We start from the raw sequence: 16,156 nt of genomic DNA, 5'->3' as shown, positions 1-16,156 counted from the left end.
ACATGGACTCTTCCACAACAGAGACCATGGCACGCAGACCCTCATGATTCTCCGCCAGATCCGCCCGCACATCCTGCTGGACACTTAGCATCTGCTGCCTAATGGACGACTCCAATTCAACGATGTCCTGGTCTCCAGCAGTCCTCTAACTGCCAGCGCCCTGGGCACTCTCTGCCTCCACCTGCTTCTCAAGCGAGTGTGAAGTGCCCTCAACGCTATGCACTGACATTCTAGCCGATGATCTAATGCCCACTGAGATGCTGGTATCTGCGCTGGTGCTTAGTTCAGACAGGAGGTGTGACACAGGTGCATCTAAAGCCCAGTGGTCCTCTGGCATCAAGGGTGGCTCTTCGGGGTTCTGCGTTTGTGGGCAAGCTGGTGAATCTAGGGAAAACAATGACATATCATTAATTTAAATCATCACACTGTCACTGTGCATGCCAGGGGCCTTGATGAGACAGTTGAGATCTGCATCATGGCGTCATTGTCTTTCAGTGATCAATGGGGACTCCAGGTTTGAAACTTCCATTAATGATGAGACTACATAAGAATGTTTGCATCATCCAAAACTCTCACCTCTGTGCACTTGCACTTTTAACTTCATCTGACACCCCAGCCTCTCCACAACCAGCTGACCAAGATGGGTGGAGGCTCCCCAGCTCCAAGGCATCCATCATGTACCTCGTAATATATTGAGGAGATTTGGGGGGCCTCCGCCTGCCTTAGTTCTTTTGTTGGTGTTATGGCTTCCCTTCTCCTGAAATGACTGAGGCACATTGATTTGTCCACTCTCTATCTGTAGCACCATTTCAGCCTGGCAAACCCCCCGCACCCCCCACCCTCCTCTGAGACTTCTTGCAGGGCACATTCAAGTCTTAGCCCTCGACCTGCAAAGCACTCAGGCCAAACAGCCAGGACTCACCCCCTTGGCTGGCTCCGGTGTGAGTAACAGATGGCACTCAGACTCTAACACACCGAAGCACCATGGGGGGATGGCCAGCCCTTAACTCTTCTCCAGACTGATCCTTGCCAACTCGGTACTCGCCCTTGTCAAGCACAGTAGATCATTGAAACTTTTGCGGCATTGCACACACATGCGGCACACAATGTCATGGCCGCTGACCTCAGCTGTCACCTCCTCTCAGGCTCTTTTGGTCAGGTGCAGTGGCCTCCTCCTGCCATCCCTAGGTACTGGAGTATCCCGCCTGACACCGACCTCCTCCACAAAGACCGCGAGGTACTCGTCTGAGAAACGGGGGGACGAGTGCCACCTGACTTGCCGTCCCGCCTGACATCTCCGACCTCTGGTGAGGCCATTGTTCAGATGAAATGGTTTCCTGGACAGACTCCAAAGACTCTCCCTGGCAGTCTTCAGGGAGCTGCCTCTGCCGCTTTAAAAGCGTCCGCTGGGTCACCATTGGACCCGGTGCCCAATGGGCTGCTGCCCGTTGCTGACCATTGAAAAGACGCGTTTCATGCTGAGCGGACCTTAAGTGGCCATCCAGCGTAAAATTGCGTTTGCAACGTAACCAGGAGCGGATTCCACATCTACTTCAGCTCCCATCAACTTGGTGCATACGTCAAGCGTGAAATTCAGGCCTATAATATAGAACAAGGAAATGGCAGAAAAATTAAACAGTATCTCTCGTTCTGTCTTCACAGAGGAAGACACAAGTAACTTCCCAGAAATGCACGAGAACCAAGGGTCTAGTGAGAAGGAGCAATTGAAGGAAAATAGTATTACTAAACCAGTAGCACTGGAGAAATTAATGGGACTGAAAGCCGATAAATCCCCAGAGCCCGATAATCTACTTCCCAGGGCACTGAAAGAGGTGGCCTTGGAAATAGTGAATGCATTGCTTGCCATCTTCCAAAATTCTATAGTTTATGGAACAGCCCCAGCACATTGAAGGGTGGCAAATATAACCCCACTATTTAAAAAAGAGTGGAAGGAGAAAACAGCAAATTATAGAACAGTTAGCTTATCATCAGTAGTAGGGAAAATGCTAGAATGCTAGAAAATGCTATTATAAAGGATGTGACAACAGGACACTTAGAAAGTGTCAATGGGATTAGACAAGATCAACGTGGATTTATGAAAGGGAAATCATGCTTGACAAACCTACTGGAGTTTTTTTGAGAACGTAACTAGCAGATTAGATAAGGGAGAACCAGTGACTGTGGTGTATTTGGATTTTCAGAAAGCATTTGATACGGTCCCACATAAGTGTGTGAAATTAAAGCACATGGGATTGGGGGTAATATATTGATATATTGGCATGGACTGAGAATTGGTTAGCAGACAGGAAACAGAGGGTAGGAATAAAATAGTCTTTTTCAGAGTGGCAGCAGTGACTAGTGGGGTACAACAGGAATCAGTGCTTGGGCCCCAGCTATTTACAATATATATCAATGACTCTCTATCTCTCCGCCCCCCACACACACACTTTAAACCAGCTTATATTTCAACTCTTTCTTGGACTCGAACTCAAGTTCTGTCGAAGGGTCATGAGGACTCGAAACGTCAACTCTTTTCTTCTCCGCCGATGCTGCCAGACCTGCTGAGTTTTTCCAGGTAATTCTGTTTTTGTTTTGGATTTCCAGCATCCGCAGTTTTTTTGTTTTTATATATATGTATATCAATGATTTGGATGAGGGAACCAAATGTAATGTTTCCAAGTTTGCTAATGACACAAAACTTGATGGGAATGTGAGCTGTGAGGAGGGTGTTAAGAGACTTCAAGGCAATTTAGACAGGTTGAGTGCATTGCCAAATACATGGCAGATGCAGTATAACGTGGATAAGTGTGAAGTTATCCACTTCAGTAGGAAAAACAAAATGGCAGAGTATTACGTAATTGGTGATAGATTGGGAAATGTTGATGTACGAAGGGATCTGGGTGTCCTTGTACAGCAATCACTGAAAGCAAGCGTGCAGGTGCAGCAGCAGTTAAGGCAAATAGTATGTTGGCCTTCATTGCGAGAGGACTTGAGTACAGCAGCAAGGATGTCTTACTGCAGCTTTACAGGGCTCTGGTGAGACCACACCTGGAGTATTGTGTGCAGCTTTGGTCTCCTTACCGTAGAAAGGATATACTTGCCTTAGAGGGGGTGTAGCAAAAGTTCACCAGACTGATTCCTGGGATGGCAGGATTGTCGTATGAGGAGAGATTGGGCCGACTAGGCCTGTATTCACTCGAGTTTAAAAGAATGGGACGGGATCTCATTGAAACGTATAGAATTTTGACAGGGATGGACAGACTGGATGTAGAGATGATGTTTCCTCTGGCTTGGGGGGGCGTCTAGAACAAGGGATCACATTCTCAGGATCCGAAATAGGTCAATTAGGACTAAGATGAGGAGAAACCTCTTCACTCAGAGCGTGGTAAACCTGTGGAATTCCCTACAACAGAGGGCTGTGGAGGACAGGTTACTGAACATTTTTTAGAAGGAAATAGATAGATTTCTGGACTCTAACGTGACACAAAGGCTGTGGGGAGAAAGCAGGAGCATGGCATTGAAACAGAAGATCAGCCATGATCATTTTGAATGGCGGAGCAGGCTCGAAGGGCCGCCTAACCTACTCCTGCTCCTATTGTCTATGTTTTCTATCAGCACTATGGGTGTATATACACCACATGGACTGCAGCAGTTCATGAAGCACTGCCTTCTCAAGGGAATTTAGGAATGGGCAATAACTGCTGGTCTAGCCAGCCACGCGCCCTCATCCCGTGAATGAATGAAAAAAAGGCCCTCCCTAACTACTTAGGTTTTGGTGCAGCCAAAGGCAGCCCTGGAGAGTGGCCCCCCACCCCACAGTGATGGCCTGGTTGCTTTTTGTGTTTATTGTTAATTTTTTTTTTTAAAGTAGCTGAGAGGTCACCTTAATGAGACATTGTCCCAGATTCTTAACTTTTACTAGAGTTGAGTGCTCCCCTGCAGCTGGATTGCCTCTGTTTGATGCTCTAGTTTCAAGAGCCTGCCCATGGCCCTTAATTGGTTAGGGAATACATCACCATGCCAATTAAAGGCTCACCCACTCGAAAACCTTAACTTTGATCGTGTTCCCATTGCCCCTTACCCCACCTCACCTTGGGGATGGGTTCTGATGCGAAAACAAACCCGTAAGGAATTCTTGCTACAGTTGTTTAGGGCTTTGTTGAGATCACACCTGCTGTACTGTACATAGTTTTGGTCTCCATATCTAAGAAATGATATCCAGTCTGGAAATCTGACACTCGGAAACACCAGTTGTGTGGAAATTTTTTGAGCAGACTCACTGACTTGCCATTCAACTGTTTAGGTACTGCAACAAATCAGGAAGGCATCAGCTCACCTGACGTGGTCATTGTGGAGTGCAGAAAAACGCAGCATGAGGTTACAAAGTCACTCGACTTCTCTCTACACTGTCTCTGTCTCTCTCTGTTACTCTCAATTTCTGTCAATCGATTTCTTCATTTCTCTCTGTCTCTCCCTCTCTCTCTGCCAATCTATTTCTCCATTGTTTTCTCTCCCTCTATCCCCGTGTTATTCTCTCTCTCTCTCTTCCTCTCTCTCCTACTCTATTTCTACAAATGTCTCTCTCTTGATTTCTGCCTCTGGCTCTCTCTCTCTCTCACTGTCTTTCTTTCTGTGTGTCTCCCTTTCTCTTTCCCCTGTCCCTCCCTCCTTCTTCTCCTTTTGCAGCAATGATTTTAGGCAGACCAAAGCATCTCTGTATATAGCTTTGTTTTTTAAACTCTTACCTTGGTATCTAAGAAAAGTTCAGCAGAACATATGCTCATAATATTGGGAAAAAGTAGAAATTATAAAGAAACTAGATAACGTTGCTTCAGTGAAAAATTTGTGTGAGGCGTGTGCTGTGGGTGTCAACACTTTATGACATCAAAAAGCAGCTTGAAAACATGGAAGATACTTTATTTGGATAAAGAAAACAATTTTTAGTACTGCTTTATAATTTTTTATCATTGTTTTATGTTTCAGGTGAAATATATCTGCAGTGTTTTCTGGTTCAGATGCTTTGGTTAGGCATTTTAACATCATTCTATAATCCTGAAAAGTCCGAAGTCCAGAAATGACTTTGTCCAAAGCATTCTGGACTGGAAAAGTTATAGTGTACTTGTATTGCAGACAACACTGTAAAGGTTCACTCATTCTGGACTGGAAAAGTTATAGCATACTTGCATTGGAGACAGTACTGTAAAGGTTCACTAGATTGGCTTCTGGACGAAGGGGATTTCCTATACTGTGCAATTTGGAACTGTTTTGCTGTTTCTTCACTGTCGCTGGGTTAAAATCCTGCAATTCCCTCCTAACAGCGCTGTGGGTGTACCTACAGCACGTGGACTGCAGCAGTTCAAGAAGGCAGTTCACCACCGCCTTCTCAAGGGCAGTTGAGGATGAGCAACAAATGCTAGCCTTGATGGTGGCCCTCACATCCCACAAATGAATTAAAGAAGGCTGAGTAAAATGGCCTATGCTTTCTGAAATTTAGAAGGATGAAAAGTGATCTCATTGAAACATTTGCTATGAACCTTGAAGAGACCAACAACTTTTAAAAGGAGATGAATTTCCCTGTGATCAACAGGAAGAATCACAAGACAAGATTACACACTTTAAGACTTTTATTGTAACTAGCTAAAATCCACATAGATCAAACATTAGTTAAGAGGCACTAATACAGCAAACTAAAGAAAAGGTATTTTTGCATGAACTAATTAACTCAATCAGGATTATTTTTAACCCCTTTTTCTATGTACTGCACTTCTGGTAGATGTTTAGTATTACAAGATTAAGTCCCAAGGCACTCCAGGCTTCCAGCAGGCTCACTACTTCCTGCCATGCCAGGTGGAATCTTCCAATACCCTTTGAAAATCATTCTCCTCCGCTGGAGTATTCCAGCACCAACTTTCACCAGCAAGGCCCACCTCGACTACTCCCATTCTTTAAATCTTACAAGTTCCGTCAATTCTGGCCCTTCCTTTTGAGTTTTACAAGTATTCTGCTTAATTGTTAACATAAAAACAGTTCACGCTGCTCTTTGCAGCTGTAGCTGCTACTTTTCCCCACCGCAGTAATTCCTTTTTTTCTCTCTCTCCATCTCTATGCCTAACAAGCAGCTGTCCCTCTTTTTGTATCCAAGTGTGAAAAATGTTTCTTGATTTTCAAGAGGTTTCGGTTTGGGTTTCTTTCCCCATGGCAACCAGATCACATGGGCCTGTATGATTACCAACCCCTATCCAGCCCATTGTATTTCTCCTTAAACTAAAGGAGACATTTTAAAACATAACTCTCTTAGAAACTTCTATTTTCTTAATAAGATTCTGAAGGGGTTTGACAGGGTAAACACTGAGATTGTTTCCCCTGGCTGAGGAATGTGAAATATGGGGGCCTTCTCGGCATAAAGTTTGATAATTTAGGGCTGGGATGAGGAGAAATTTCTTCATTCAGAGGGTTGCGAATCTTCAGAATTGTCTACTGAAAAGAGGTGTAGATGCCTCAACATTGAGTGTATTCAAGGCTCAGAAAGATAAATATTTGATCTCTCAGGGAATCAAGGGATAAGGAGAGTGAACAGGAAAGTGGAGTTGAGGCGAAAGATCAGCCATGATCATATTGAATGTGGAACAAGTTCAAAGGGTTGCATGTCCTATTCCAGTTCCTATTTCTTATGTTCTTATGGTAGGGTGATGACATCTGGAGGGTGCAGTCAGATGCAAATCCTCAACATTGCGGGAGACTCTGCTTCACAGGTGGTATAGGAAAGTGTAGAAATATAGTTATTACAGGAGGGGGTAGGCACATGTTTCTGCAATTACCTTATATAAGTCCTTGGAAACGGAGTGCAGCTGAGCTAACTGCGTGAAGAGTTTGGTGAGAGGAGAGTTTTAAATGTTAATTTTGTTCTTAAATTTTACTCTTAAAATCTAATCTAGTCTGTAATTAGCATTAACTGGAAAGTACTGTGTAAGCAGTACTTTGTTTCTTGCAGTTTAGACAGATTTTATTACCCTTCTGTCAACTTTTTATTCGGAGCCGATCTCCCTGAGGCAGCACTTTGCCTCAGGGAAATCTGTGCACACTTTTGCGCGCATGCACGAAAGAGCACACTCCAGGCTGAGGGAATCCCTCCGCCCCCGCCCACACAGGGAGTGCAAAGTGCTTCCTGGCGGATGTCATGCTGGGTGGGCCTTAATTGGCCCACCCACATAAAATGGCGGCACCCCCCCCAACCGGGGGTGCCAAATGGAAGGCAGGCCACCAGCGCCCGCTCCCACACTTCCCCCCCACCCCAACGGGGGGAAAATGTTCGCCTCGAGTACGAGAGAAAGCTAACTAGTAATAAAAAGATGGATAGTAAGTGTTTCTATAGATATTTAAATAATTAGAGTTAACAAAGTGAGCGTTGACCCTATATTAAGTGCGTTTGGGGAATTGATAATGGAAAGTAGGGAGATGGTGGATGAATTAAACAGGTATTTTGCTTCTGTCTTCACTATAGCGGACACAAGTAACATCCCAGAAATAGCTGTAAATCAGGAAATGGAAGGGAGGGAGGAACTCGGGAAAATTACAATCACCAAGGAAGTGATATTAAGCAAATGTTGGGTCTGCAGGCTGACAAATCCCCAGAGCCTGAATGGACTTCACCTTAAGGCCTTGAAAGAAGTGGCTATTGAGATAGTTGATGCATTGGTTTTAATTTTCCAAAATTCCCCAGATTCGGGGAAGGTTCCATTAGATTGGAAAATAGCAAATGTAACGCCTTTATTCAAAAAGGGAGGGAGACAGAAAACAGGAAACTACAGGCCAGTTAGCCTAACATCTGTCATAGGGAAAATGTTAGAAGCTATTAATGAAGATGCTATAGCAGGGCACCTTGGAAAATTTAAGGTGATCAGGCAGAGTCAACATGGTTTTGTGAAATGGAAATCATGTTTAACCAATTTATTGGAGTTCTTTGAAGGAGTCACATGTGCTGTGGATAAAGGAGAACCAGTGGACGTACTGTACTTAGATTTCCAAAAGGCATTTGATAAGGTGCCGCCTCAAAGGTTATTGCAGAAAATAAAAGCTTCTGGTATAGGGGTAACATATTGGCATGGATAGAAGATTGGCTAGCTAACAGGAGGCAGAGAGTTGGCATAAATGGGCCTTTTTCTGGTTGCCAGGATGTGACGAGTGGTGTGCCACAGGGATCAGTGCTGGGGCCTCAACTTTTTACAATTTCTATAAATGACTTGGATGAAGGGACTGAAAGAATGGCTGCTGAATTTGCTGATAACACAATAGGAAAGTAAACTGTGAAAAGGATGTAAGGAGGCTTCAAAGTGACATGAGTAGGTTAAGTGAGTGGGCAAAGATCTGGCAAATGGAGTAAAATGTGTGCAAATGTGAAATTGTTCATTTTGGCAGGAAATAAGAAAGAAGCTTGTTACCAAATGAGAGATTGCAGAGCTCAGAGATTTAGAGGGATCTGAGTTTCCTGGTCCATGAATCACAAAAGGTTAGTATGCAAGTACAGCATGTAATTAGGAAAGCTTTGGGACCAGTTCTGCAGGAGGAGGGATGTGTACAAGCTGGATCGATGGCACTTGAATTGGGTTTGGATCCATGTCCTTGCGGGGACATTAACTAGCTTGTGTAGGAGCGTTTGAGCTAATTCAACATATGAAGGAGAACCAACGGACAACAGCCTAGAGGAGCAGCAGACAAGCGTGTCACCCAACGGTAGGGAACCGGTGGGGGTGCTTGACAATATTAAGTGCCCAGCTGGTACTTAACGGGCCACCATCAGGCTTTCCCCAGGATTGAGAACTCTGGGGCAGAATGCCCAACTGCCAAGAACTGCCAGTTAATCAGAGGCCGGCAGCTGCTAATTGCCGTCAGCGCCACTGGGAGTAGTGGCAGCTGCTGGCAATGCAACCACCAAAGACCCAGGATCAACAAGGGACCCCAGGCCAAAGGCGAATGAGCTTGGAATGGGGATTGTGGGACGAGGGCATGGGAGAGGAGGGGGGGACAGGATGGCTTTCAGTGGTCTCCTCCTTTCTGATGCTGGGGTCCTCAATCGGGCATTAAGTGCCTTTGAAAGAGGAGCATCCTAGAAGGCAGCACAACGGTTTAAAAGTCAGTGGACTCCCATATAAGATGGAGATGAGAAGGATTTTTTCTATCTCAAAGAGTCGTGAGTCTTTGTAACTCACTTCCCCGGTGAGCGGTGGAAGCAGAGTCATTGAATATTTTTAAGTCTGAGGTAGATAGATTCTTGACTAACAGGGGAGTCAAAGATTATTGGGGGTAGGTGGAACGTGGAGTTGAGGCCATAATGAGATCAACCATGATCTTATTGAATGGTGGAACAGGCTCAAGGTGCCAAATGGCCTACTCCTGCTCCTAATTCATATGTTCGCATATGTAGATGTTTTGTTTTGGATTTTGCAAGCACGGGCTGGTTGAGTACTGTCTGTTGTCAGTTCTAAAAGAGGTTCTTCCTATCACACAATTGAGCAAAATTGTACATGAATTTCAGTGCCGTGTGATGTCAGGTATGTCGGACATGCGCTTCAATGATTGGCTGATTGAATCAATTAGCATGTTCCTTTGGTTGTTTGTTTGTTTGGCAGAGTTCAGACTGTGCTCAATCTGCCCGCACTTAATTTCTTATGACTAATTTTACCTGCCTGAGATCACTCAGGAACATTTAGCTGAGCAGTCTTATTTTTACTGTGTTAGCATGAATCCTGAGTAATATTACAGCTGACAGATAAATGCATGAGGTAGCTCAGTATTTCAGAGCAGTTATCAACTGCAACCTAAATGGCTTTGGGCTATGAATTATAACAAAGTACATGAGAAAATGTCAGAGAGAAGCGAGATGTTGGACAGCAAAGATTAACTGTAACACAAGTATAGTTCTGACAAATATTGGGGATAATGTACACCTTCATTGCTTGAGGTGGTAAACTGGTAGAGAAGATTGTCTGCCTACTTATGGAACTATCTGATTTTCATTTCCTTTGAAATCAAAAAATTCCACCAAATTTCCAACCCTCTGATTCTCAGTCAGAGTGCAGGCATCTGTAGGCAGAATGTAAAAATGAAAACCACTTCAATCATTTCTTACCTGCAGAAATCTTGGATAATGATTTGTGTACTTTTCTCTGCCAGGAACTGCTAATGTCCTCCGGTATATGAACTGAGAAGCTGCTATGCCCCGTACAAACAGGTGTAACTTGCACTGGGTGCAATACTGTCATCTGCATTGCTACTGGCTGATGGAGCAGCCACATGTAATTAAGACCAAGTTGTGGGAGAACCATGGCACAGCTCCAGAATAGCATGAAAATTCAAAGAAAAGTCCCATGGTGTCTAAACACTGGACATGCGAATTTCTGCAATGGAAATACTTAATATATCATCCTAGTACCACTTTTGTGCTGGAAAGTTAGAGAAAATATAGCCCTTAATCACTTAAATATAATTTTACACAAAATCCTTTAATAGTCATTTGGTGGTAGAAAACTTGAGTATTGCTGAAAAACAAGGCAATTTTGTTGAAGCATTTTGTCCTGCACGCATCAGGACAATTCACAAGAATATCAATGTAAGGGAAACAACAAATTTGTACTGTATGAGAATAGAGTGCTGATTGGTTGGCAAGTGGACTCTGATTGGTAGAGATTTTGCCATGAAGAATGCAACAGTTGACAGTGACTGAGAGTTAACTGCCAAGCATTGCTTAAAATTTAAACCAGGCAGCTTGACTCTGATTAGCCAAGGCATTGCCCTGAGGAATGAACCAGAAAATGGCTGTCATTTATTTTGTTTAGCTGAAACCGGTGTAATGTGTGTACATGTTCTTTCTGTTTTCAAAAAACAGGGCCCTGTGTATTAATGTATGTAGCTCCCAGTACACACAAATGTGCCGCACTGCAAGCCCGACTGATGATCTTAAATTTGTTGTCAGTGTAATTCTAAGCACACTGAGGGTTATTTAGCAAATGTTGTCCAACTGAGGAATCACATCTAATTCTTTAAAAATTCATTTACAAAATGTGGGCATTGTTGGGTAGGCCAACATTTATTGCCCATCCCTAAATGCCATTAAGAAGGTGATGCTGAGCTGTGTTTTGAATTTTGCAAGCACGGACACTGTCTGTCCTGTCTGTACCTTGCCCATTGCGGACAGCGGAGGGGGAATGCTGTTTGATATGATGTGGTATTTGCTGAGTTCAAACTCCCCTACTCCCAACTATTCCACCACAAACCAGCATGCATTGAAGACGCATGATGTACTAGTTGAGAAGTTGCCAAGGAGTTCTCTAACATGGTCTAATGTAAGCGTACCTTCACTGGTCAATATACCCTTTGGGATTCTTCCAGTTCCGCATGCTATAAGATTGGCCTTATCGGCAATCTTGTGGGTGGGCCCCAAGCCATTTTCTCGCCATGCAAACTTGATGCTGAAGTAGGCACATCAAAGGTATCTTGTGGGATAATAGCTGCCCTGATCGGATCATTTCACACTGTACATTGCTCAGGCCTATGAACGGGCATAAGCCCGTGACTTTCGGTCCTGAAAAGTGCCCTGTCTACCTCAGATTACCCTGGAAAGGAAAAGTATCCCAAAAATTTGAGCAGCAGGTGAAGCTAGCTGTTTCACGCTGCTACTATGCAGTAGCAGCACAAGTGGTATTCACCACTAACAGGATGCTGCAGTCAAGCCGAATAGACGTTCTGCCTATCACACAAATGGAGTAATGTGGTATATGAATTTCAGCGCCAGTGTGATGCTAGGTATGTAGGCTGTACATCTCAATGGCTAGTGGATTGTATCAACAGCATGTCCCAACCGCTGTTCACAGTGGACAAGGTACAGACTACTCAATCAGCCCGTGCTTGCAAAACTCAAAACACAATGTCCAACATTAGATGTGATTCCACAATTGGACAACATTTGCTAAATAATCCTCAGTGTGCTAAGAATTATGCTGACAACCAATTTAATATTGTCAGTTTGGCTCAGTGTGTCGCAGTTGCGTGTACTGGAAGCCACATATATTAAGGCGGAGGGCCCTGTTCTTTGCAGACAGAAAGAACATGTGCACACATGGCGCCTGTTTCAGCTAAACAAACTAAGTGACAGCTATTTTCTGGTTCATTCCTCAAGGCAACACTTTGACCTATCAGGGTCAAGCTGCCTTGTTTAAATTTCAAACAATGCTTGGCAGTTAACTGTCAGTCACTGTCAACTGGTGCATTCTTCAAGGCAATGCCTCTTTCAACCAGAGTCCAGTTGCCAACCAGTCAGCACTCTCTTCTCATACAGTATAAATTTGTTGTTTCCCTTACATTGATATTCTTGTGAATTGTCCTGATGCGTGCAGGACAAAAAGCTTCGACAAAAATGTCTCTTTTCTTCAGCAATACTCAAAATCCTTTAATATAAAACCTCACTTCCTTTCATCTTTAAATTTATGCTTAATTTTATGTATAGTGATTGAAGATACTACCTTGAGATTTACAAAAACTGAGCTTCTAAATAATAGAAGAAATATTGAAGCTATAGCCTGTTTCTTCCCAATAGTGGCTCAATCACTGTTGTCAGTACACCAGTGGTATTAATTAAATCTAGATCATCTAACATTATGTTAAAACTGTCAAAATGAGTCTTACCGTTAAGAGTTCTATTTTGCATCGGGTACTTTACTACGAGAGGAAGTTACTGCTAATTAGAAAATAGGCACATTGATTTATTTTTGTGCTATAGAGCAGTTTTATCTTCATTCAATTCATATATGATTATTGAATATTATTGGACATGTACTTTAATGGAAAGACTCGATGGGCTGAATGGATTATTCCTTCTAATATTGTTATGAGACTTAAGAATTCAGATTAAAATCGCAAAATTTTTGGAAAATACTCCAAATGTTCAATATGTTTCACTCTTTGGCATGAGTTGATTTCATGCACAAACTGACAAAAATTAATTAATAAGTAATATGTTTCATTTTTCGAGCAAGTTAGACAATGGGATTTATGTTGACGTGCAGCAGGGAATGTAATTGCACTGTCCACCTAATGTCATTTTCCTGAGGTCTGAGCCATTTGAGGGCTGGACTTCATTTATATTTGATTAGCAAGCTGTGAGAGCAATTACTGGCAACTTTATGATCACATCCCACTGAGAGAAAGAGGTTTTATCTATAAACAAGGGCAGGCAATCATTGCAGGTGTAAAGATTATTGTGGAGCTCCTGCTTCTGCTCCCTGCTTATCTATTTAAAACCAGCTAATCTTCTGGAACTTTAGAGTGGTCTGCTTAAGGACCACTGATGCTTCCCATACCAATAGGTGGAGAGTGTATTATGTGCATTCCATCCATTGATGGTTCATAGAATCCAGTTTGGCGCATTAGAATTAGACTCTTGCCTGAAACAGGCTGGGCCAGCCACATGGCGGACCCCCAAAAAATGGCGGTGGGTGAAATGGAGTGGGAATGTAGCGGTAAGTGCATCCACATTATTTTCAGGGTGGTACTGCACATTCCTATCAGAAGGAGGTAAAATGACCCAGATTGTTCTGTGAATTTATATCAATAGGAATAACATTGAAGCTGATTTATTTTATAAGCAGCTTCTTTTACCTTACTTTAGCTTCCAAATTTATACTTGTTCCTGCAGAGTTACTTCAGGAGGTGCCACATAAGAAGCCATGACAAGTTGCTGGATGTATTGAACTTTGCTGATTAGACAGTTATGAGTTTCGATGGGTGTTTGGATTATAGGAAATGTCTCTCTCTTGACACTCCCCTGAGAGTGATTTGTTTGTTTCCCACCTTCACCTTGGAATGTGACCTTGCACTTTTAAGCAGTTTGCTCTGTCTCAGTTCAAATTGCAAAAGTTACAGTCAGTTGAAAGTTAAAAAATCATATTTTCAAAGAAAAAGAGCATTAACTTTAGACAGTTGTGAAAAGTGCTATAGCATTTATGTCCCTCCTAATAGCACTGCGCATGTACCTACATAGGCTGAAGCAGTTCAAAAAGGTGGTCCACCACCACCTGCTCAAGGATAATTAGGGATGGGAAATAAATGCTGCCCTCGCCAGTGACACTCACATTCCATAAACGAATAAAAAAAAATCTTTCTTTTTATTAAAATTAGTTCTTTGACAGCCCAGTTAATTTGTTTGCAACCAATTCCTTCATTCCTTGGTGTTATTTCATAGACTATACTATACTTAAACCTTATCAATGTACCACATACAGGATGAACAATATTTCCTTGCTATTTTTTCAAAATACTTTTTCCTTTAAATGAATTTTACATCCTGATGGGTATGTAAGCCATCCTTATCATATAATAGCCTGAATTTTCATCCTAGAATTGGGGAGCATGCAAAATAAGGCTTGGCTGAGAGCCCAGACATCCATTACTCTTGTTGAAACAACTGCATCTCAGAGAAAATATTGCTTGTTGGACAGTTCTGGCTCTTTGATCTCTGCTGTCAACTTCAGAATGTTAATTCACACAGGGTTAAGTGGTTTCAAAGATTTATGTTTTTTGTTATTGAGACATTAATAAGCCTGGGTAATTGACACTTTTATTGCCTTGTAGGGAAATGATTTTTTTAACATAGTGGAAAGTACCGAATGCATAAATGACTTTTTAAAAAAACTTTTTGTTAGCTTCTTACTGTCACTATAGGGTTGATTGGTGCTATACAGTGCTTAGTGAGTCAATGGGGGGTGGGGGAGAGCTTACTTAGGCATGGGGGCATGAGGGGCTGTGGCAGGTGGTGGAGGGCCTTATCTTGGCATAGGAGGCAAAAGGCGGACCTTTGGAATCTCACCTTTTCAAAGGTCCCCTCATTAGACTGGGGTTTACGTCCCCTCAGAGGTGCTGTGAACTACGACTGTTCAAAAACCTGGCCGTACTCCATGAAACTTGTGGAGAAGTAGGACAGGCCTATCTCCACAATGGGGTCGACCAGGTCTGGAGAGTGGGTGTGGACTTTGGACAGGAACCAGTCCACACCCTTGAAAGGCATTCTAGGAAACCAAATGGGGTCGGGAATTTGGAATCAGACCCGCCTGCCATTTTAAAGGGTTCCCAAGTCATCCCTACTCAAGTGAAATTCAGCCAGTGTTTACATTTGCCTTCTGTAGTAGTTCTTCAGGATTGACTTTCAAGTTTCAATTTAAATGACAGTTCAGTCTTAATTTCTGCCACCTCTTACAGTGGTGAAACTACAAGGTGACTGATAACAGCGAACAATCAGAATACTAGTTATTCTATGGTTATGCAATCAGTTTCAAGTATTAAACTACTGAGTTCAGATATAGTTCAGTGTCTACCTGTCATTTTGCATTATTTTCCATTTGTTACGGTTCAGTGTACAATGTTAACACTAAGTACAGAAAGCAGCTACACCTCTCCCTTGAGAAATATCTTAACCTTTGTCCCCTCTCATTTGTTAAGATTAGATTTAGATGTTGCATTCAAGAGGAATAGCAATGTCAAATATTTAAATCTTTCATGCAAGGCCAATTTGATAAATAGAAATTGAACTAAATGATCTTCAGAATTTATGGGGGAGATTTTAAGGACTCGAAAATGAGGTATCACTTAACACTCTGTTTCCATGAATCATGAAGTTGATGCTCTCTTCCTAAAGATTACCACTTGGTGGCTGGGGAGCTGCAATCAGTCCTTTTCAATATGCATGCTGGGGTCCTATGATGTACAAAGGATGCTGATTGCCGTTATAGGATTCAATTGCATGGAGCCTTTGCTCTATACACTACACAGTTTTTGCTGGCTATTGTAAACACCGACGCAGATTAAGTATTCAACATGTCCGCCAATTCATTATTTTCATTTGTTGAGGAGCCCAAATTGTTCCTGACCACCTCTTTTTCCAAATATAATTGCAAACTTTTTTTGTGTTTTTACTCTATTATACTGTTTATGATGCACTCGGTTTATGACCAGGCTGTCCATGTGCAGATGCTGATTACTTTTATAGACCTTTATGAACAACACCCAAGAAACAAGTGTCAACTCAGTTTCCTGCCCATGGTAATTCGTTCCGAGACAGCCAATCATTTACAGCTGTGAACTGTTACCTAACTTACAGATTTACAGTTTT

Source organism: Carcharodon carcharias, chromosome 3 (assembly GCF_017639515.1).
Source record: "Carcharodon carcharias isolate sCarCar2 chromosome 3, sCarCar2.pri, whole genome shotgun sequence".
Taxonomy (NCBI): Eukaryota; Metazoa; Chordata; class Chondrichthyes; order Lamniformes; family Lamnidae; genus Carcharodon; species Carcharodon carcharias.
Note: the sequence above shows the minus strand (reverse complement) of the source record.